At 47.8% G+C, this 21,197-nt stretch overlaps 1 long non-coding RNA gene across 4 annotated transcripts in view; it reads right to left on the reverse strand.

Moving 5' to 3' along the window:
• LOC123617463 (uncharacterized) overlaps positions 1-18,086 on the reverse strand; it is a 37,150-nt gene extending 19,064 nt beyond the window's left edge. The window contains exon 1 of one of the 4 annotated variants that reach the window (XR_006725609.2): positions 17,842-18,086. This is a non-coding gene — a long non-coding RNA (uncharacterized LOC123617463). The remainder of the gene's footprint in view (positions 1-17,841) is intronic. The other 3 variants (XR_006725605.2, XR_006725606.2, XR_006725607.2) reach the window with 3 other exon arrangements.
• Between the last annotated feature and the right edge of the window lie 3,111 nt (positions 18,087-21,197).

Consider the following 21,197-nt stretch of genomic DNA (forward strand, 5'->3'; position numbering starts at 1 on the left):
AAACAGACAAGTCCATTTATGGGTGAATGTAAGTTTGCGCAGGGCTGAGGCTTGGGAAGTGGGTGGGTGGTCAGGCTCTCCTGGCACCCACCTCTATGAGGTCCTGTCCAGCGGGCCCAGCAGAGTGGTTGGGGGGGGTCCCCGGGGAAGGAGCACACCCCAGGGAAGAGAGCCTTGTACAGAAGCCTGGTCCTTACTCTCTCTGCCGTTGGAGCAGCAGGGAACTCGCTGAGTCTAGAGCAGGGGCAGGCAGACACCATCAGAAGAGGGATTTCCGCTCTGGGTGGTGGAAAGCAACCTGGGGGGACCATCCCACGAGTTGGTGGGAGTCAGGGCAGTGCTCATGGTGGCAGTGGCCTCAGTGGAGAGATTTGTGATTCTTGATTATCGCTCAGCTTTGATACACTGAGGCTCTGGCCTCGGCTTCAACAGCAGCAGGCTTTGGGGTCCCAGGCTCTGGTGGCCACGAAAGGAAGGGTCTGTCCCAGCGGCGGTTCTACGGGGGCACAGGAAGCAGTGGCTTCGATGGGGCCATTGGAAGCCTCACAGCACCTCTGCTTCACTCTCACAGCACCGACAACAATTCCGAAGAGCAATTCTCTGTGAAGTTCCTTGTTTAGTATGGCTCAGCAATAGGGTGACCAGTTGTCTGCCGAATAGGGTGACTGACCTGTCTGGTTTGTCCCAGATTTCCCCAATTTTAGCACTGAAAATACTGCATCTGGGGAACCCCTCAGTCGTGGGCAAACCAGGACAGCCGGTCCCCCTACTTAGCAGACAGATGGGAGTCTCCGTGAGCAGGGCCCCTGGGTCTGGAATCTGCTCTTTCTCGTGCATCTCTGCTCAGACATAGCGTCTTGCACAGACTGTGCATCCAATAAATACTCACTGAACAAAAATTATGATGATGACTGGAAAGGCTCTGTAAATATTTGCTAAACAGATACCCCCCTGCCAGTAAATGAGTTGTTTTTGGTATTATAATACATTACCAGTAAGTGGGACAAACTGGATTTACAGACTTGTTCAAAAAGGAATAGAGATTTTTGTGCAAGTAGAGAGTGCTAAGGGGGGACGTTTAGCAGAGCTAAATCCTCTAAAACAGATCAGCAAATGACCTCCAGAGGCTTGATTTCTTGAATCAGTCTTAAGTGAGGATTATGGATTTCCAGATCCTCTCAGATATGAGGGACCGAAGCAGGAAAGACAGATGTTGGACAAATGCAACAATTAGGAAAAGTAAGAACTGTTTACATGGCAGGTCACGTAACATAGCAACTTCACAACCATTCCTTTGGCTGGGGTGCATAAGATCATAGGCTTGGAGAGGTGACACGATTTGAATCTTGGCCACTTTGTGTGGTTTTACAGCACATGCTCCCACTTCACCTTTACTGGGGACACAGTGATGGAACCCAACAGCCCGATGGTTTCCTGAGGCTGTCTGAGCTCCAAGCCTCCTGATGTTTCCATAACTGTAGGCTGATTACCATGTAATGATGTTAAAATGTTGGAAAGGACCAGCACAGCCCATCTGGTTGCTTGCTCCTTGCATGTCTCCAAGGAAACCTGGAGCTATGACATACCCTTGGCCCAGCCTTGGGAACGTGGCCCTTGGGAGGTTTGTGAGTCAGTGATTGATGATGTTGTATACACCTGGAACGGTGGACCGTGCCCTGTAAGCTTGTCAGGATGGCTTTGCACAAACACCAAGACTGATGATGCGTACCTAGTTTCATCGTTGGAGTCCTGAGTTTCCGTTGCCATGGGTGATTGATAGCAGGATGTGTCCATGTGACCAACCCCCCATAAATGCCATGGACCTGCAGACCTGTGTGGCTTTCCCTGTCCAGGGGCCTTCCACTCATGACCCTGTAGTTCTCTGCCAGAGAAAAAGCACGTTCCGAGGGGGCTCGGATGAGGAGGCACGGCAGGGGAGCCCATGCTGGATTTCTGTGGATTTCGCCAACATCCATCTTTTCCAGTCACTTCTGCTTTGCTGTAATAAATCTCAACCCCAAGTTCAACTCACATAGTGGAGTCCTGTCAATCTTTCTAGCAAATCCCCAAACTTAGGGAGATGTGGACCCTCCAACACAGGAGAGGAGACAAGGAAGCCTGGCTCCTCTTTATTCTGCTGGACGCTGCCCGACCTGAGATCCGGGCCATGCACACTCTCACCCAGCCCCTCACCTTCCACATTTGAATGCAGGCTGGGAGAACCAGGGCTAGAACAGAACAGGCAGAGCAGGACCTCAAAAGATAATCCCTTTGGAGGCAGGTTCCTTTTTGCTCAAAGCCCCAGGGTTTACCCACCTGGAAAATGCTGCCAGAAAGTGTGATGGCAGAAGGGGTAGGGAGGGTGAAGGTCCTTAGGGGGCAAAGTTCAGGGCTCATTGCCTTTTGGAATCTCTGTGATTTTTGGACTCAAGTTAATTTCCATAACTGGAGTCAAAGCCACAAGGGCTCCCCTAGACCTCTGTTACACATTACTGGTTCAGCCAGGCAAGTACTTTGGGTCAAAGTAGCTTCAAGCCCTGCAAATCCCTCTCTATGTGTGCATACCTGTGTCTCACAGTCCAGGAGCACATTGCAAATCCATTCTGTCTCCCTTTATCTATCTATCTATCTATCTATCTATCTATCTATCTATCTATCTATCAACCTACCTACCTATCTATCTATCATCTCTGAATAGTCAAATTTCAAATCCATTCTCTCTTTTTTGTCTATCTATATCTATTTTTCTGGTTGTTTACCTATAACATTTTTATTTGTATAAATGTCTGAGCTCAATCATAGACACAAATACCAATTAAACATTCAAAAAGTGAGATATCTGAACAATTACAAGTATATCTGCTTTCCCAAAAAAAATCCAAGCATCATTTCTTTTGCATCAGAAATGAAAGCTAATCTGGAATAACCAAAACAATCTTGTAAGAGAAAAATAAAGTAAGAGGACACATGCATCCTGATTACAAAATATATTTCAAAGCAATGGCAATAAGACAGTGTGGTACTTGCATAGGATGAACATATGGACCGACAAAAGAGAAGTATAGAGTTCAGAAACAAACTCATGAGTCTGTGGTCAACTGATCTTCAACAAGGGTGCCAAGAGCATTCAATGGGAGAAAGAATGCCTTTTCAACAAATGGAACAGCCACATGCAAAAGAATGAATTTTGACTTTTATCTCACACCTATACAAAATTTAACTTAAAACTGGTCAAAGATTTATATGTAAGAGCTAAAACTATAAAGCTTAGAGGAAAATGTGAGCAAACCTTCATGATATTGGAATTGGTGATGTTTTCTCAGCTGTGACACCAAAAGTACAAGCAACAAAGGAAAAAAGCAGATAAGTTGCACATCATCGTGATGAAAATGACGCTCATCTAGAAAAAGTGGAAAAACAGCCGACAGAACTGGAGAAAATATTGGCAAGCCATAGATCTGAGGAGAGTCCAGGATCCCAAATATATGAAACTCTTACAACTCAACAAGACCACCCAGTTTAAAAATGAGCAAAGAACTTGCATAGACATTTTCCCAAACATAATGTATGAATGGACAACAAGCCCATACAAAGATGTGACTTAAGCTTAAGTCAACGTGACCAACAACTGGACAAAATTGCATCATGGGTCTTCAGGTTGGGGGCAGGCACTGAGGAAGTCTCTTTAGTATACATTCTTACCAAAAATCCAAAACCTCAGATAAACCCCAATTTCAGGGGATTTGGTGAAGGTATATGAGAGTTTTTTTTTAATACTAATCTCCTAGGTAACAACTTTTATATCCCCTTCAGAAATATCATTGTTATTCAGGACAAAAAGAAGGCAAACAAGGATGTCAGATGAAAACAGATCAAAGCAAATTGGCGACTAAATATAACGTGTGATCCTGGTTTGGATCCTGGACTGGGAGAAAAACACTATGGAGACGTTACTGGGGCACTTGGTAATTAGTAATAGTATTCCATCAGTGGTAAATTTCCCGACTCAGGTAACTGCACTGTGGTTGCTGGAGAGACTGCCCTTGTTCTTAACAGGCATATGTGGGACTGTTTAGGGATGAAGGAGCATGATGTCTGCAACCCACTCTTAAATGGACCAGGAAGAAAGTAATATATATATTTACTGAGAGGAAGAGAGCTGATGTGGCAAAACAGGGCAAAGTGTTAACAATGGGTGTGCATCTGGATGAAGGGTCTGTGGGGTTTTTTCTTCTATTTGTGCAATTCTTCTGTAAGCTTGTTATTATTTAAAAATAAAAAGTTAAAATAATTATAGTATTTTATATCCTTTTATAACATAATAATATAAATATTTATACAATATGAAGTAATTATAATATAAAAATTATAATAAAAGTAAGTAAAATTTTTATAATAAAAATAAAATATGTCTAGTACAAAGTTAGAAAAACAAGAGTTTCTGCCGTAAAAACTTTAGGATGAGATCACCCCCAGCCCACAGGAGGCAGTGCAGCCCCCCATCCCGATGTCACTTAGCCTGGCCGGGCGGGCTATGAACAGAGCAAATTCCACTTGTCACTGACACTGACTTAAGAGTCCCTGAGGCCTGGAGTTTGCCTGGGAGACAAGAGGATGGTTTCCTGGCAGAAGATGAGGAGGAGGAGAAAAATCACTTGTGCAGCGAAGTGAGATTCTAGATGACACACTGAATGTGCCCTCTGCATTAGAGACCGGCTATGGCTTCCCACACCTGCCCCTTCTGGCTCCAGGTAATGAGATCCATGTGACCTCAAGCCAAGGTGTGTAGGTTGAGCACCTACTGTGTGTAGAAGCCTGTGGAAGTGAGGAGGCCACTTGGGAGGCGTGTGTGTGTGTGTGTGTGTGTGTGTGTTTGAGGTGTGTGCAAACTCCGCAGAGCTTTGCAGCAATGCTATGGGTTATTACTCATTGGGGTCGGGGGAGGGGGCATGCAACCTAATTCCTCTGCGGAAACCATTTCAAAACAGTGGGCTGATGGTTAACACTTCAGAGCGCTTACTCTGTGCCAAATATTTCACCAGCATTAACCCCTAACACTCACAACCACTCCAGGGAGGAAGATTCTCCATCGTCTCCTATTTGTAAGTGAGAGGTCAAGTGACTCTCCCAAGGCCACTCCACCATGACAGCTGCTGCTGGGACCTGAGCCTCTGAGTCAAAGCCTAGCAGGTAAACACACATCTCGCTCTTTTTTGAGCCTGTCCTGGGATGTACGTTGAGTCACCTATAGGAAGCAGCTCTAAGGGGCCCCTGAGGGCGTCCTTCTCACGCTGGGAGACAAGCCAGCAGTCTTTGCAAGATGGGGTTGGGGGGAGGGCATAGATCAGTGGTAGAGCGAGTGCTCAGCCTGCACGAGATCCCAGGTTCAATCCCCAGTACCTCCATTAAAAAATAATTACATAAACCTAGTTACCTCTCCCCGCCACATATTAAAAAATACACAAAAATGAAAGATGCTGTATACTGACAAAGAGGGGCTGGAGGGTTTCAAGGGACAAGCACGCTGGTAGAACAGAGTAAAATTAGGCAGGAGAGAGGCAGGTGAAAAAGTTAGAGAGAAAGAGACCGGGGCCTGGGCCAGTGGGTGGTGGCGTTTTAGTGGTGTGTGTGTGTGTGTGTGTGTGTGTGTGTGTGTGTGTGTTAGGGTGACCCCAGGGAAGGGTGGGAGATGCCCCTGGGGATGTGGGCCAGGTGTGGACAGTGAAGGACCCTGTAGGGCATGTTAGGTATTAGGGATGTGCCCTGGAGTCTGTGAGTAAAGGGATTTTAAGCGAGGCTGTGGTAGGGATTGTGATGGCAGGCGTATAAAGCGTCTCTGGCAGGCTGGAGGAGGACCGGGAAGGGCACAGAACCAAGCAGAGGCAGGACACCCACGAGGGTTCCCAAGAGCGCGGTGCCTTATACGTCCTCTGCACGCGGTGGGAGAACCCTGTCTCACGTCTTCCAAGGCGGAGCGCTCCAACCCAGTTCCCTGCCCATGAATATACACACACACGGAACTTGGTTCCCAGGTTAATTTTTCTCTTGGCCTCTCTTCCTGGGTGAGTGAGTTGGCTTCACTTTTCCTGGTTACCACACAACAACCGTCCCCTCGACGCCAGGTTGCTGTGACACCTGCCGAGAGCCGCCTGCATCGAACGCCAAGCAAACGTTTTTCAGGCTTGTGAAACTCCAACCCCAGGGGGCTGCTATAATAGTTTTAAAGACCTTGAAAGTACTTTGATGAAGTGATACTTATAATAAACTCCTATCACACCCGCAAATCTGTGTGTACCATCTGCCTTTATTAAAGACGATTTGATGGTTTTCCCATAAAGGACCCCCGCCACTGCTCTCAGGCTCAGCCACAGAAGATTTAGGTTACAGTCACTCCTGGTTCCCAAACAGTTAAGCGTCGTTGTGCCAGTATTTGGCATGTAGTGGGTACATAATAAATGCTTGTGGGATGAGAGTGAACGAGTAACTGAATAAAAGGCACCGGCAGTGATGATGACCTAATTAAAATCTTGCTAATTTAAAAATCCCAGCCTGGAGCAGCTGTGACTTCCAACACCACCCATGAGAGGGGCATGTAGCTCAGGGCCCAGGTTTTGCAAACAGAGGGGCAAAGATGAGACTGAGGGACAGAGGAATTCTGCCTGTCCCCTCAGCAACTGGTCTGGCTCGTCCTGGCGGCATCTGCCACTCGGGCCCTGTTCAGCATCACTCCTGCCAGGTCCCCCAGGTGTGGGCCAGGGGCTCCGATGTCTCAGAACGCGATAGTGCAATAACTTGTTTCCCTGGAAACAGCACAGGAGTAGCAGACTTGGCCTGAGGGGGCTAGTACACTTGACCTTACCCTGTGCCTGGCCCCTGCGCTGGTAGCTCCTGACCCCAGGTGGGCCTCGGCACCCAGCCTGATGGCTTGTCCAGTTAAGCAGGTGAGTGCATCATTCTCCACCTCAGCTGTTCCAGGGCCCAGCCTGCCACTCCCTTCTTCCAGTTTTCATTTGGGAATTCTTTTAAGCCTCAAGGCACGGATTCATCCTCGGAATGCTTCTCCCATGGGAGTGCAGGCCTCCACCAGAAGGCCCAGCCCCAGGCAGGTGCTTCGAGCCTCCCCCACAGCCCGGGGGTACCCGTTAAGTTTACCTGCAGAAGCAGGGGACCCCAACAGGAGCCACCTGGAGAAGCAAGGTGCATATTTCAGTGTCCCTGACACTTGAACTGCTTTTAAATCTGGTGGCAAATTGTTTACTATACATTCCTGTTAAAAACAACCACACAGGGGGCAGGGGTTATAGCTCAGTGGTAGAGTGTGTGCTTAGCATGCAAAGGTCCTGGGTTCAGTCCCCAGTATTTGCATTAGCAACAATAACAACACACACACACACACACAACCACACAACCTGAGGGTTGCTTTGAATTCTAGAAAAAGCCAAGTCACTCAAAGCTGAGTCTGGGGAGCAGGGGGAGTGATCAAATTTGGATAAAGAAGGCATTTTTAGGTGAAAAATGAGGACTGCTTTGAAAGCAATCAAACTAGTTTTCATATGTGACTCAACCTGAATTTTGTAAGCACCACGCAGATGTCTTGGCAAAGGCGGCTGCGTTACTTAAAAGTATGACTTCTCCAGAGAGCCCATGACGACCTTTATTCAGATGGGCAAATCGAGGTATGTTTTTGAAAACCTAGTCAATGATTTATTCACAACAAGTACTGTTTGCAAAACAGATATGAACATACCAGAATGATCAAGGTAGCGTCCACCATTCTTTAAAAATGTCCTTGCTTTAGAAAGTAACAGATTCGTGTATGTGCTGACCATTTCCCACTTTCTTTTCTTTCTGTCGTCACAGAAATAAGAGGCCCTGAGTCACAGGGCTTCTTGTACAAGATCAGCCCTGGTTCCTGGCATCTCAGAAAGGCACCGGATTAGGGTATTGACCAGCCTCTCTCCTAAATGGATGCATTCAGAACATTCTGAGTCTCTATGGCCGACCCATTAGAAATCCATACAAAATCCATGCCTCCCCTCCACCTTGTTAGCTGATAACCACTGTTTGATCCAGCTACGTATATGCCCTTGCAGCTGGAGGCCCACTGAAAAAAAGCAGAAGTCACCTGGCTTTTGCAAAATCTTTGGCTTTCCTGATAAAAGACACAAGCATGGCCAGAACCTTCTCTTCTTCCCCTTCTTGCTGTCTTTGAAGGAAGACATGATGTCTAGAGCTGCAGCAGCCCTTTTGAAACCAAGAGGAGACAAGACTGAGGATGAATATCCAGACAGGAGGAGGATAAGCCTGGGTCCCTGATGGTATTGTCCAACAGTGGCAGCGAGGCCAGCAGTCTTACACCTCTGGGCTTCTCAGCACACAGGAACCACAAGGCCGTCTGGTCCAGTGGTCAGCCTCTCTGCTTCCTGCAGGCAGACCTGGCCCAGCCTCACACACCGGTCACTTTTTTACATAACGAACACATGACAAGCACTGCTGTGTGGCAGGCAGGCAGGAAGGCATGGGCAGCAGAAGCGTTTCCCAACCTGAGCTGAGTCTGTTTGTTTAGAGGAGGGGTGGGAGGAACCACAGATCTTCGAGGCTGGTAGTTCTTGCCTTGGTAGAATTCCGGAACCAATAGTTCTAACATAATTACGACTTTCTTCTTTAAAATGCATTAAGGCAGTTGTATATTAACATTTTACATTTGCAAGTGACTCATGTGCTTAGGAAGCCATAATCTTCTTGAGGGTGGCGGGGAGGGGCTGGGATGCTGGTTAAGATGCCCAAGGGAGGGGCGAAAGGAATCTGGTGTTCAGCATGTGCCGGCTCTGTGCCCACGCTGACGGGAGACACCACTGACATCACTTCATTTAAGTCTCACCCTCACCATGACAAGGTCTTACTCCCTCTCCTTTATACATGTTGAACACAAGTCTCAGAGAGGTTGAGTCATTTGCTCAAAGTCACAGAGCTGTTGGAACAGATCTCTTCCATAGCCCCAACCTCATACCTCGCACACGACTAGATTTGAGTCACGAATTTTTGATGGAAAAAAGCAGAGAAGAGCCTAGTCCCAACCTTAGAAGCATATGATTTCTTCTGGAGGTGGCATGGGGGAAAAAGGTATGACTTTAGAGGCTCCTGAACTTTTTCTTTTGATGTATTAGCTTAAGAAAATTGCTCTGTTGCTCTCTGGAATATTTACAGAGAATGTGAATTATGAACTGTTGAAAGAGACATTAATAGATGTGAAATTTTTGTCATGATTAAACTAAGGCTGTGTTCATAAGGAACAGACTGAAGGGGCCATCTGTTTAATCCTCCTCTCTTCTTGAGAGGATTTAGCAGAATTATGACTAAGTAACCCCGAAGACAGTTATACCATAGTCTTTCTCATGTCAGATGGGTGGAGAGAGAGCTCAAGGTCGGAGTCTCAGGCATAGTACAGAAATATCCATTACCCTGAAGTCTTTTTAATTAGCTTCATTTCTACCAAAAGAATCCTGGAAGCTGCACTGTGGCCCAGTGGGTGGATTCAGGATATGTGTAGGAAAGTTGGTGAACAGATAAGAGGTGAACAATTCTAAACAGGCATTTTCCTTTTTGTAAAAAATATTTTTTCATGGAGGTACTGGGAATTGAACCCAGGACCTTGTGCAGGCTAGGCATGAGTTCTACCACTGAGCTATACCCGCTCCCCCAAACAGGTGTCTTCTGTGTCATTGTCTCAAATGGCCCTCCCCTGGAGGGAGCAGGGGGGAGGCAGAAGGTGAGGTGCTCCGTGTTATGGGTTGTGTCGCCTCCCCCCGTCCCATATTTGTATGTTGAGTCCTAACCCCCTGGGCCTGAGAACGTGCCTTTATTCAGATAGAGCTGTTGCAGATGTGATTCGTTAAGATGACCTGATACTAAGTAAGGTGTGTTTCTTATCCAGTAAGATTGGTATCCTTACAAAAAAGGGAAATTTGGACACACACGGGGAGAATGTCATGTGAACATGAAGACAGACTCTGAGGTGAAGTGTCCACAAGCCAAAGAACACCAAGATGGCTAGCAAGCCCTCGGAGGCCAGGCGAGACCTGGACAAGATTGTCCCTCACAGCCTCAGAAGGAACCAGCTTCACCCACGCCTGGATCTCGGGCTTCTGCCTCCAGAACTAGGAGATGATACATTTCTGTTGTTTGAGTCATTCAGTCTGTGATGTTTTGTTACAGCAGCTCGAGTAAACCTATACACCCCACAGAGAAACAGATTCTGATAACCTCCAGGACGTTACAAGGAGTTTTCCAAGTTGGAATGTTTGATCCTTTCTTCCCGATTCCTGCCTTCATTTAAAGAACAGTTTTTGGGCCCTTGATACAAGTTGGGGAGCTTGCTAAGCCCTTTAGGAAACTGATCACAGCTTCCCTGCCCCCAGGAGTCCTTATTCTTGGGGAGAGAAAGAGCCCCCAAACCTGATATGTCATTAAGGCTGTCTCCATGCTCAGTGCTGGGGGACTGCAGAAGCATGTGCGTGTGTGAGTCATGTGGGGGTTCTCTCAGTAAATCTGTCACAGGTTTTGTCCCTGTCACTCTAGAAGGAGAGGCTGAAGGAGAGAGAAGAAGAAACTTGCAGAAGTGTCTCTTGGCTACGCCCTGCCGGGGCAGGGGTCTTGCTAGTCTTGCTGTCTCTGGAGAAGGTTTGGGCCTGCAGAGGGGCCAAGCGTTTCTAAGGCCTCTGCAACCTGACCCCTGGGGCCTGCTGACGGGGGCGGTCCTTGGGGATAGATTTCTAGGAACATGCATTGTGAGACAGGGGAGAGGGTGGTCAAGGCATTTTTAAAAAAATTGAAGTGTAGTTGATTTACAATATTGTGTTAGTTTCTGGTGCACAGCATAGCAATTCAGTTACACATACATATTCATACTCTTTTTCATTATAGGTTATTACAAGACATTGAATATAGTTCCCTGTGCTCTGCAGTAGGACCTTGTTGTTTATCTAGGTATATATCCACAATGGAATACTACTCAGCCATAAAAAAGAATGAAATAATGCCATTTGCAGCAATATGGATGTACCTAGAGATGATCATACTAAGTGAAGTAAGTCAGAGACAAATATATGATGTCACTTATAAATGAAATCTAAAAAATGATACAAATGAACTTATTTACAAAACAAAAACAGACTCACAGACAAAAAAACAAACTTATGGTCAAAGCATTTTTACAAGAAAAATGTCAGAAACGACCTCATTGTTTCACAGTTGAGGATACTTTAATTGATTGCTGTATGTCCACACAACAGAATATTATGCAGGCATTGGAAGTTACATTCTGAGGGATTTTTAATGCCTGGGGAGGCTGCCTGTGATGGGTGGGAAATACTGGGGTTCAAACAGTGCCTGTGGTGTCCTGAGACTTGGGAGCCTGGCCACCTTCCTGGGTTCAAATTCAGACTCACCATTTGCTGGCTGCATGACCTTGTGTGGGCGCCCACCCTCCTTCCTACCTTGGCTTCTTCATCTGTAACGTGGAACAGCCAGAGTGCCAACCTCGTGGGCCATGGTGTGATGTCAAAGGAGCTCTCGATACGAAGAGCTCTGATTTGTGGCATTTACTGATTTCCATGGAGGTAATATTTCCATCACAACCATTGTCAAACTCCCGATGGTTTAATAATTGACTCACAAAATTTCTGAGAACTTAATAATCACCTTCACAAGCTAGTAGGGATGAGGGGATGCTGGTTGAACACACCACGCTAGGGTTACTGTGAAGAGTAAATGAACACGTGCATACAACACTCTGAGCACCGCCGAGCAAGAAAGATAAACATGAGCCATATTGCCACGCTATTATACTTTGAGACGCATGACAAACATAAAGTAGAAAAAGCGATGCATGTGCCAATGATGATGATGTATTATGAACCGAGGGTGATGGTTAACCCAACTCTGTACATCTGAGATCCAAAATATAATTTTTAAATACGTGTGTGGCTAAGGTGGAGTTCATCAAAGGGCTGAGCGAGGGATTGTGGGCAGCATGTGGCAGTCTGAGTCTCTCTCCAAGGTTTGCACAATGAACACATATGATGTAATCATTTCACTCAATTTAAAAGAGGGAGGAGTTCTGAAGATGGGGATGTCATCTCTTTGGAGCAGGGACTAGGAGTAGAGCCCTGAGGGTGTTGGGGGAGGCCTGGCCAGAGGAGGGAGCCCAGGGTAGAGGCACCTTGGCTACTGCAGGGCCCAGCCTCTCACCCTGGCCGTTAGGTGGCTGGATTTTCAGGACACCTCCAGCCACTGCGATCTAAAGGGGAGAACTTCTCTGGGCATATCCTGCCTCTTGGACATATCCTGCAAAAGGAAGCCAGCCACCTTTTGGCCTGGGGCTGTGGGTGTTGCTGTTGGGTGTATGGGGTTGAACAGTGTCCCGCCCACCCCTGCCCAATTCACGTCTACCTGGAAGCTCAGAATGTGACCTTATTTGGAAATACAGTCTTTGCAGGTGTAACTAAGATGAGATCACGCTGGAGTAGGGTGGGCCCCTAACCCAGCAGGATGCGCCCTTGTGAAGACAGAGCCACACAGAGGAGGCCGGGGGACAACGGAGGCAGAGGTTGGGGTAGCGCGGCTGTAGGCCAGGGAGGCTCAGGGACGGCCAGCAGCCACCGGAGGCGGGGAGGGAGGCTGGGAGCAGGTACTCCCTCAGAGCCTCCAGAGGGAATCAGCCCTGTGGACACCTTGATCTGGGACTCCTGGCCCCCAGAACTATGAGAATTCATTCATTTCTTTTCTTTAAAACCACCCAATTTTTTGGCACTTGGTTACAGCACTTGAGAAAGGAATACACGGTCCGAGGCCGCTGTGCTGAGGCCGGCAGAGCTCCCCACCCTGGGCACTGGTCCCTGCCCGGCCCCCAGGAAGGCTCTGGGGAGAGTGGCCCCAGGTCACGGCTGCCCTGAAGGAGACAAAGCAGCCTCTTGAGTGCACCTGAGCCCCGGGCAGGCGCGGAGCGCAGCTTTCTGAGAACATCGTTCCTTTCTTCACAAACCTTCCGATTTGCATGGAAAATGAATCCTTCCTGACCTATGTGATGCCCTGCCTGCACGATCCGAGTTGGCCCCCAACAATGCACAAAAGAGAAAGAGAGAGGAAGAAAAGATGCCTCAAGGTGAGAAGCAAGATGCTGACTCAGCAGGCCTTTCCCTGGGCCAGTGGGGGGCCGGTGGGGGCCGGGGTGCGGAGGGGCTGGAGCCCAGGCTGGCAGCAGGCAGCACCCGGGGCCCGCGGCCACCCTCTCCGGCTGTGCCTCTGGGCTCCCACGTGCCCCTCCGAGGCCAGGCCGCCTCCCTAAGCTCTCGCCCACACCCCACCGCTTCCCTTCCTTCTGCAGCTCGCTCATCGGGGATGATCGTCCTAACCCAGCAGCTTAATAGTCACTTCAGAACTAGATGGTGGAAGATTAAGGGCTGCTAATTTGGAACCAGGGACTGATGTTCTATTAAAAGCAGAGGCTTTGAGATCTGTTTAGTTTTTTAAAAGTAAGCCATTTTAGAAACTCTTCCTACACAAAAATGATGAAGTCAGTGGCATCTGTCCTCTTTCCGCACACGCTTCTTCTCTTGTGCCCCCTCTTTTCCAGCTTCTCCAACCCCTTCACCCAACATCAGGGCACAGAGGACACAGCTGCCACACCCAGGCCCCTCCAAACGGGTCACCGCCTTTAAAGAGATGCGCCCCATCCTTCTAGGAGTCTAGGGTCAGAGAGGGAAACGGGAGGAGAGGACCCCTGACCGTCCTGCAGTGGGGGCCCAGGGATCCTTAGGTGGACAGTGACAGAGGGTGCCCCGGAGGGGTGGGTGACTGCTGGGGTGAGCAGGCCTGGGAGACACCCGCCTTCCCTCACTCCGCATGCAATTGGACTCCAAAGAGGAGGCAGCTCTGTGGTGCAAAAATTAATGCTGAAGCTGGCTAGGAAAAGGAACTCCACTTACTTTCTTATCTCTATGCATGAACCAGCAACTGGGCAGCGAAGTAATTTTGTAGAGCAGCCGTGTGAACACACACACAGACACACACACAGGCATGCATGCCTTGAAGAGGAAATTTCTGGTTTTCTCAGCTCCAGAGTGAATAAGGTATGCAGAATTCAGGAGCCTGAGGGAACCGATTTCAGCTCCACTCTGGGGGCAGAAAAGACGTAGAGTCTTTTTTTTTTTTTTTTTGGCTTTTTGTTTTGGAGATTCACCCCAAACTTGTTTTTCTGCCCCATCATAGAAGCCTTTTAATGCATCAGCCAAGCTGTTCCTCCCTGGAAACCTCTCTCCCTGTGAGGAGGCCTCCTCTTTCTTGGTGGTAAATTCCAGGACGTTCACTTGGGGGCGTAAAACCTGCTGTGTAGCTACCAAATGAAATCGTGATGCTATGAAAGCCCCTGGGGCAGAGGAAACAGGGATGCAGTGAGGGCAGCAGAGGTGCAGAATTGCCCACAGACTCTGCGATGATCAGTCGTCACCAATGAAATTAGGAGCAGGGACTCCTGGGCTGGGGGAGCCTCTTGGCCCAAAGACCTCCTTGTGGTGGAAGGACAGCCTCAGGACAGCCCTGCCCTGGCCAGACGAGCCTTGAGGCAACCCTGTCCTCTCTGACACAGGCCTGGAAGGGTGCCGAGCCAGTGGGGGACAGGAGGGGACAGAACCAGGACAGCTCAGCCAGGGGGACATTTGAGGGTAGGCTTCTATTCCAACATCCTACCCTTCCTCAGCAACTAGAGGGGTCAGAGTGTCCTGAGGCAAATCCAGTGCTAACCCAGTGTCCTGTGGGTGGGGTGGAGGGACGGCGGCGCCCCCACAAACAACCCTCCCTCCGCCTCTGATGTCTTCTTTTTCTAACTCAGTCCCTTGAAGTGTAATACCATTTATACTTTACATAATAGAATTAATAGCATTTTATAATACTATAATTTGGTTTTATATACAGGATAATAATTATCTAGTATCATTTATAAATATATATTTATATATAGTATTAAGAGATAAAATTTATAAATATATAATACATATTTATATATAGTATTTCACACAGTATAATGTAATTTATAGGATTATGTAGTTTATACCATATACTGGTCTATAATTTTTGACAAAAATGTACAATTATGGAATTACCATCATAATCAAGACACAGAGCAGACCCACCCCTCCCTGCATAATTACGCCTCTTTGGAAGGTGGCCCTCCCCAACCTGCAACCCCCATCTTGAAGTGTTCCCCACCCCCAGCCTGGCTTCTCTCACAGACATTGTCGCAGGCACTGCGTCGCTGGCGAGTGGCTTTCTCAGGGTTCCTATCCCTCCTCTAGTATTTTTTTAAGCTTAAAGATATTATTTATACCCAAACCAGACTTTATTTTAATTTTGCTTTCCAGGCTTTAAGAGAAGCAAACTCAGCCATAATATTTGAAAATATACTTTCTATTTACCTCATTTTCAACTGGGAAAATTGCTGTATTTGACAGCCAGTCAAGACCTGGAGATGGTCTTGAGTCGTTTTGAATTCACTTCAGCCTCCCCAAATGTGCTTTACAGGGCCTCCCTGGGGCTGGTATGATTAAAATAAACAAACAAACCCCAAAACATCAAAGTCCACTTCCAAATTTAGATCAGGTGGTTCTAAGCAAAATTCCTGCCATATCTAAGGTCTTTTCATCCCAGATTGGACGGTCACCACGACTGCACTGAGCGGCCCCCTCCCGGGAGAAGGGCCCCTCAGCCCCACAGCCGATGGCGGCTTCGGGAGGGAATGAGGCTCTCATTACTGCTAATTAAAGATTTCACATGTTCCACCAAACTGTAACCGGAAAGCGCGGCACATCATTCCTGCTGGTGCTTCTCTCCTGGACTTTTTTAAGCAAGCGCTTATATAATGCAGAGCTGGCTCGGTGCCGGCCCTGCTCACTCACAGCCCCCATCAGAGGAGCAAGGTGACATCTCCCTGGGGCCACGAGTTACAGAGGGAAGCAAACACCTCCGGAGGGACGCCTGTACGCCTAGTGGTCGTGTACAAAGGTCCCAGCGGGAAGTTCTCTTTCTAGTCCGGTGATAGTCTTCTCCTGGGGACCCTCCTTTCTGGCCCACCCCCAAGGCCTGGGGGAGTTGACTGCAAGGGGGAATCCAACTCCATCCCCTCAAGGAGGGACCAGCCCAGGCTACACTCCCAGGGGTCCTGAAGCCAGCAGGGCACAGAGCGGGGTCCCGCGCGACCCAGTCTCTGACTCAGTGCTGCTGCTCTAGATGGGGACACTCACATCATGCGGATTGTCCCCCGAACCCCTCCCACAGCACTACCCCTCCATCCTTCCTAGAGGTCCTATTGTCATTTGCCATAAAATACATGCCTAACTAAGATCAGCCTCCTCTGCCCTGCCCCCTACCTGCCGGTCCGGCCTGGGGCATGTGGGCTGGGCTCCGAGGATGCTGGGATTTGGGACAGCAAAGCCTAGAAGGAGCAAATTCAAGGTGGGGGGAGTGGCAAACACAGAGGCAGGAGGAAGAAAGACACGATGTGTTCAGATCCTTGTGACTCAGGAAGTTTGACTGCAGCAACCTCCCGAGAAGGAAACGGGAGTGGGGGGGGGGAGGAGTAGGGGGGAAGGATGGAGAAAGCCGAGGGAAGGAGTGGGGGAGAGGCGAGGTTAGGAGGGTGAAAGGGGGGTAGTGGGGGAAAGGGGAGTGGTGGAGAAGGATGGGGAGAGAGGAGGTAAGGAGAAGGTTAGAGAGGGGAGAGGGAGGGGAGAAGGATGAAAAGGGAGGAGAGCGGGGGAGGGAGGGGGAGGGAGAAAGGGAGGGAAGGGGAGGGGAGAAAGGGAGGGAACGGTAAGAGGGGCTGGGAACAGGCCAAGTTGGAGGAGCTCTGAGGCCCAGCTGAGGAGCTGAGATGTGGACCACGTGTGCCTCCTGCACCGACCCCTTTTTATTCTTCCTGCCTAATAACTAAATGAAGATTGCAGGAGGTGAGAGGGTTGCAGGGCCAGTCCCGCAGGAAAGGGGTGGGCCTGGGATCGCGTCTCCTCTCCCCATTGGGAGGGCTCAGGCCGGGAGCGCAGGGTCTCAGACCCCTGCCCCCGATGAAGCGCTGATTCTAAGATGGGAATAAAGTACTTGACAGACGAACACGCTATGTGAGTCGGACGGGAACAAAGGGGCCCGCCCCCGCTCCGCCCCCGCTCCGCCCCCGCTCCGCCCCCGCGGCTTCAGGCAGAGCGCAGGCGCGGAGCCGCGGAGAGCCGCGTCCACGCTTCCCTCGCTCATTGTTAATGTTATTGCTTATTACTTTTCATGTTGTGCTGCTTCCAGGGAGTCAGGATAAACATTAGCGTTAGGATTGCTTTGTGTCCTCCTCCCCCTTCTACACACAAACATGCGAACCAGTTCCTTTAAAAATAGACTGATAAGTAGATAAACAACAAATTCATACTGTATAGCACAGGTAACTCTATTCAGTATCTTGTAGTAACTTATGGTGAAAAAGAATATGAAAACGAATATATGTATGTTCATGTATGACTGAAGCTTATGCTGTACATCAGAAACATGTACATCAGAAACATATGTACAGAAACATACATCAGGACACAACATTGTAAACTGACTATATTTCAATAAAATACATATATATATAAAATAAGTAAAATTTAAAAAGAAAAAATAATAAAAACAGACTGATACAATTCAGTCTGGAGAAGCACACACTTGACAGTTAGCTTAGGGAGAGTTTATAAAAGCCGAGTCTGGTGAAACAGGTTGAATGAGGAGTCTCACTTTTGCACTGTGGAAAATTGAGTAGGCACGTACCTGGAGCTGAGGCATTTGCAGGTCATCCTGGACCACTGTGCTGGTTGGTCCCCACCATTTCTACTTCTCCAGTTGACTCTGAGACTTTCCTGGCCCTATTTCAGCTGCAAATTAGGCCAGCCTGTTTCCAAGCCCTGCTGCTGGGCGTGCCCCTGCTGTGTCTTGGGGAACTTGCCTCACTCCCACACCCTGATGGTCGCCTTCTGGGCCTCAGCTGAGTTGGCCAAGGGTGAGTGGGCAGCCAACCCAGGAGAGATCCCTGCGTGGCCTGCAAAGGAACTGGCACAGAGTGCCTTGACCAGTGAGGAGATCACTGGACCAATCAGCTTCCTGGTTCCTGGAATTCATCAGGCAGGAGCTAAAGGCATCGTCCCCTAGGGGAGCAGGGGCCACGGATCCCTGGCCCATCAGAGTGAGTGGGGAGATGGTATGACCAGAGAAGGATGTGGGGTGCAGGGTAAGAAAACCAGCCCTGGGGACGGCTACAGGAGACAGGACAGATATGGCCTGACCTGTGACAGACAACCCTAGGTCAGTTGCAGTACTGCCTTGACTTTTGGAAGATCCTATTACCTCTATGACTATACACTCTACCCCTGAATCTGAGGGGCCTGAGAGAGCCTCTGCCCCTTGGGGGGGGGGCAGTAAAAAGAAAAATCAGCCTCTGCCAAGGTTTTTAAAATGCAGAATGGAACGGAGTCAATCAAGATCAGAGCCCTGGTGCCTGGTGGCTCCTGGGGGTGGGTACTCACCGCCAAGCTGATCTCGGCTCCTGCAGCTCTCAACCTTATACACCTACCGGCATCCCACGAGTAGTTCTATTAACTCTCAGGTGAAACCCAACTCTATTCCAAGTCTTTACAGATTTCTCAAGTGCCTACTGTGTGCAGGGCACTAGGTGGGACCTGTGGAGGATGCCAGGATGATAGATGTGGTACCCATCTTCCATCAGGAGAAACACAGGAAGGAGACAGTAGGGAATGCAGGCATCCTGGAGTCCCTGAAGGCTGCATTAGTGATGGTGGCACATTACTGCTTATAGTTCTCTGATCTCAGCAAAGAGACTAAGTAAGAACCCCGCAGTGCACAGTGGGAAGGCGGACAAGGGAAGAGTAACATTACAGTGGAAAAGCCAGACAGATGCTTCCTTGGCCAAACAACCAAGGTCAACATCAACAGTGATAAGTCATGTTGATAGTGAGGACCTTTGATAAGATGTGATGAAAATGGAATTTACCTCTATAGCCTTCCTCCCCCAAACCTATCATCCTTGTCTACTCATCAGAGAAACATCAGGTAAATTCTGATAGGAGAGCGTCCAACAGTATACCTGATGAATTCCTCAAAACTGTCAAGGTCATTGGAAGCAAGGAGAGTCTGAGAAACTGTCACAGCCAAGAGGAGCCTAAAGAGACACGACAGCTCAGGGCAGTGGGGGGGGGGGGGGTCCTTGGGTGGGCTCCTTCAACAGAAAATGAATATGGGTAAAATAATTAAAAAAATTTGAATAATCCATGGTTGTCAGTTAATAATAATGTATCAATATTGGTTCATTATTTGTAACAAATGTACCATGCTAATTTCCATACTAATAGGGGAAACTGGGTACAAGGCTTATAGGAACGTTCTGCTCAACATTGCTATACATCTAAAACTGTTCTAAAATATAAAGTATTAAAACCCAAAACCTGGAAAACCCTGCGGGAATGAGGTTTGGGATGGCCAGTCTGTGAACCAGGATCTCTGCTCTCCAGGTATTTTGACAAGCTCTTCAGTATCTTTTTTAACAAAGCCCTTTTCTGCTTAAACCAGCTGCAGTGGGAGTTCTGTTGTTTGCAGCCAAGAACCTAGACTAATACATACATTTACATACAGCGTTTAAGAAAAGAGCTGCAGGAGATTTGGTGCCATTTTCCATTTTGAGTTACAATCATTTCACAAAGGCAGCATAAGTGCGTGAAGGATCCGGGGACAGAATCAGGGCTAATGAGATACTATCTGCAGAACACTGAGCTCCCTGGAGCTACTGAAAGGCAAGCTGTAGGTATCATCATCATGAGAGAAAAAACAAGCTTTGAAAACTTTGGCAGGAAGGCGGATATAAGTGGAAATCAGTTCAATTACTCTCTCCTTTCAAAAGAGACAAGTTCTATAAAAGTTAAAGATAAGTGATTTTTTTTTCCTGGTACATCAAATTCTCCCTTACTTCCTCTGTCAAACATGGTTGTTCTGTGATCGATTATTTTTGGTTAGGCTCCCTATGACAGTCTATCTGAGCAGCTTTCCTTTCTCTGCTTCCAGATTTTCCAGCAAAATATTCTCAAATTTCAAAATTGACTCCCGTTTTGAGGGGGAAAAAGTATATGCTTTCCTTTAATGTCATTGGAAATTTCAAAACAAATAACATGATAAATAAAACCCAATACATGGTAATAGTAGAAGAAAATGACATTTTTCTCTCTAAAGATACTTTTTAAAAATTGTTAGCTGATATAAAATAAGAGTTTGTATTTGTCCCCCCTGCAGGGGAGGGAAGCGAGTTCATCATGGCCCTTCCCACGTCAGTTCTGTTAGGCTGTTTTTTTCCAAAGCCCATAGTAAGGAAAAAAATCAGACACGTGTGAGTGAAAAACAACATCACAATAAAAATGCTTTCTCCTTTATTTGTTTTTTTATTGAAGGTTCTGGAGATGGAACCCAGGACCCCATGCATGCTAAGCACGCGCTCTCCGGCTGAGCTAACTCGCCCCCACCTTTCTCCTTGTTTTAAGGAGAGGAATTTTCCTTCCAAATCTTCAAAGTCATCATATTAATGAAGATTCATGATTAACAGGGATGATTGGCTCTCATTCCTTTTGGGCCACCTTCGACCCAAATTGTGTTTTTTTGTTTTCGTTTTTTCTTTTAAAACCTTACAAGAGGCTCCAAAAATTGGCCAACACATTCCAGAACATTGCCTGTCAGGTTCCCCAAAACTATCTTGGTGGACACATGGCCTATTTCCCAAGATGTAATTGGAGGCAGTTTAACCATTTTGCAAACGTCTAGCAAGAGATGCCAGTTTCCAAACTGGGTTAAAGTCAACATTACTCTTCTCTCTCTGGGCAGTTCAGCGTCTTAGGGTTTCTTGACTTACCATGACTTCCTCTCCGCAAGAAATTCAGATTTGGCAAATATTTCTTATGTGGCAAGTAGTTCAAAATTCAACTTAAGTGACAAAGAGGATTCTGTGGCTCCCATGGTGAAGTTCGGAGGTGGGCAGAGTTCCCAGAAGGCTGACGTGATGACTCAGTTGTGTGATGTGCAAGCCCAGCTATCCTCCTCTTGTAGAGATGGTTTTATCCTGAGACCTGTTT

The sequence above is a fragment of the Camelus bactrianus genome, chromosome 3 (assembly GCF_048773025.1).
Source record: "Camelus bactrianus isolate YW-2024 breed Bactrian camel chromosome 3, ASM4877302v1, whole genome shotgun sequence".
Classification (NCBI taxonomy): Eukaryota; Metazoa; Chordata; class Mammalia; order Artiodactyla; family Camelidae; genus Camelus; species Camelus bactrianus.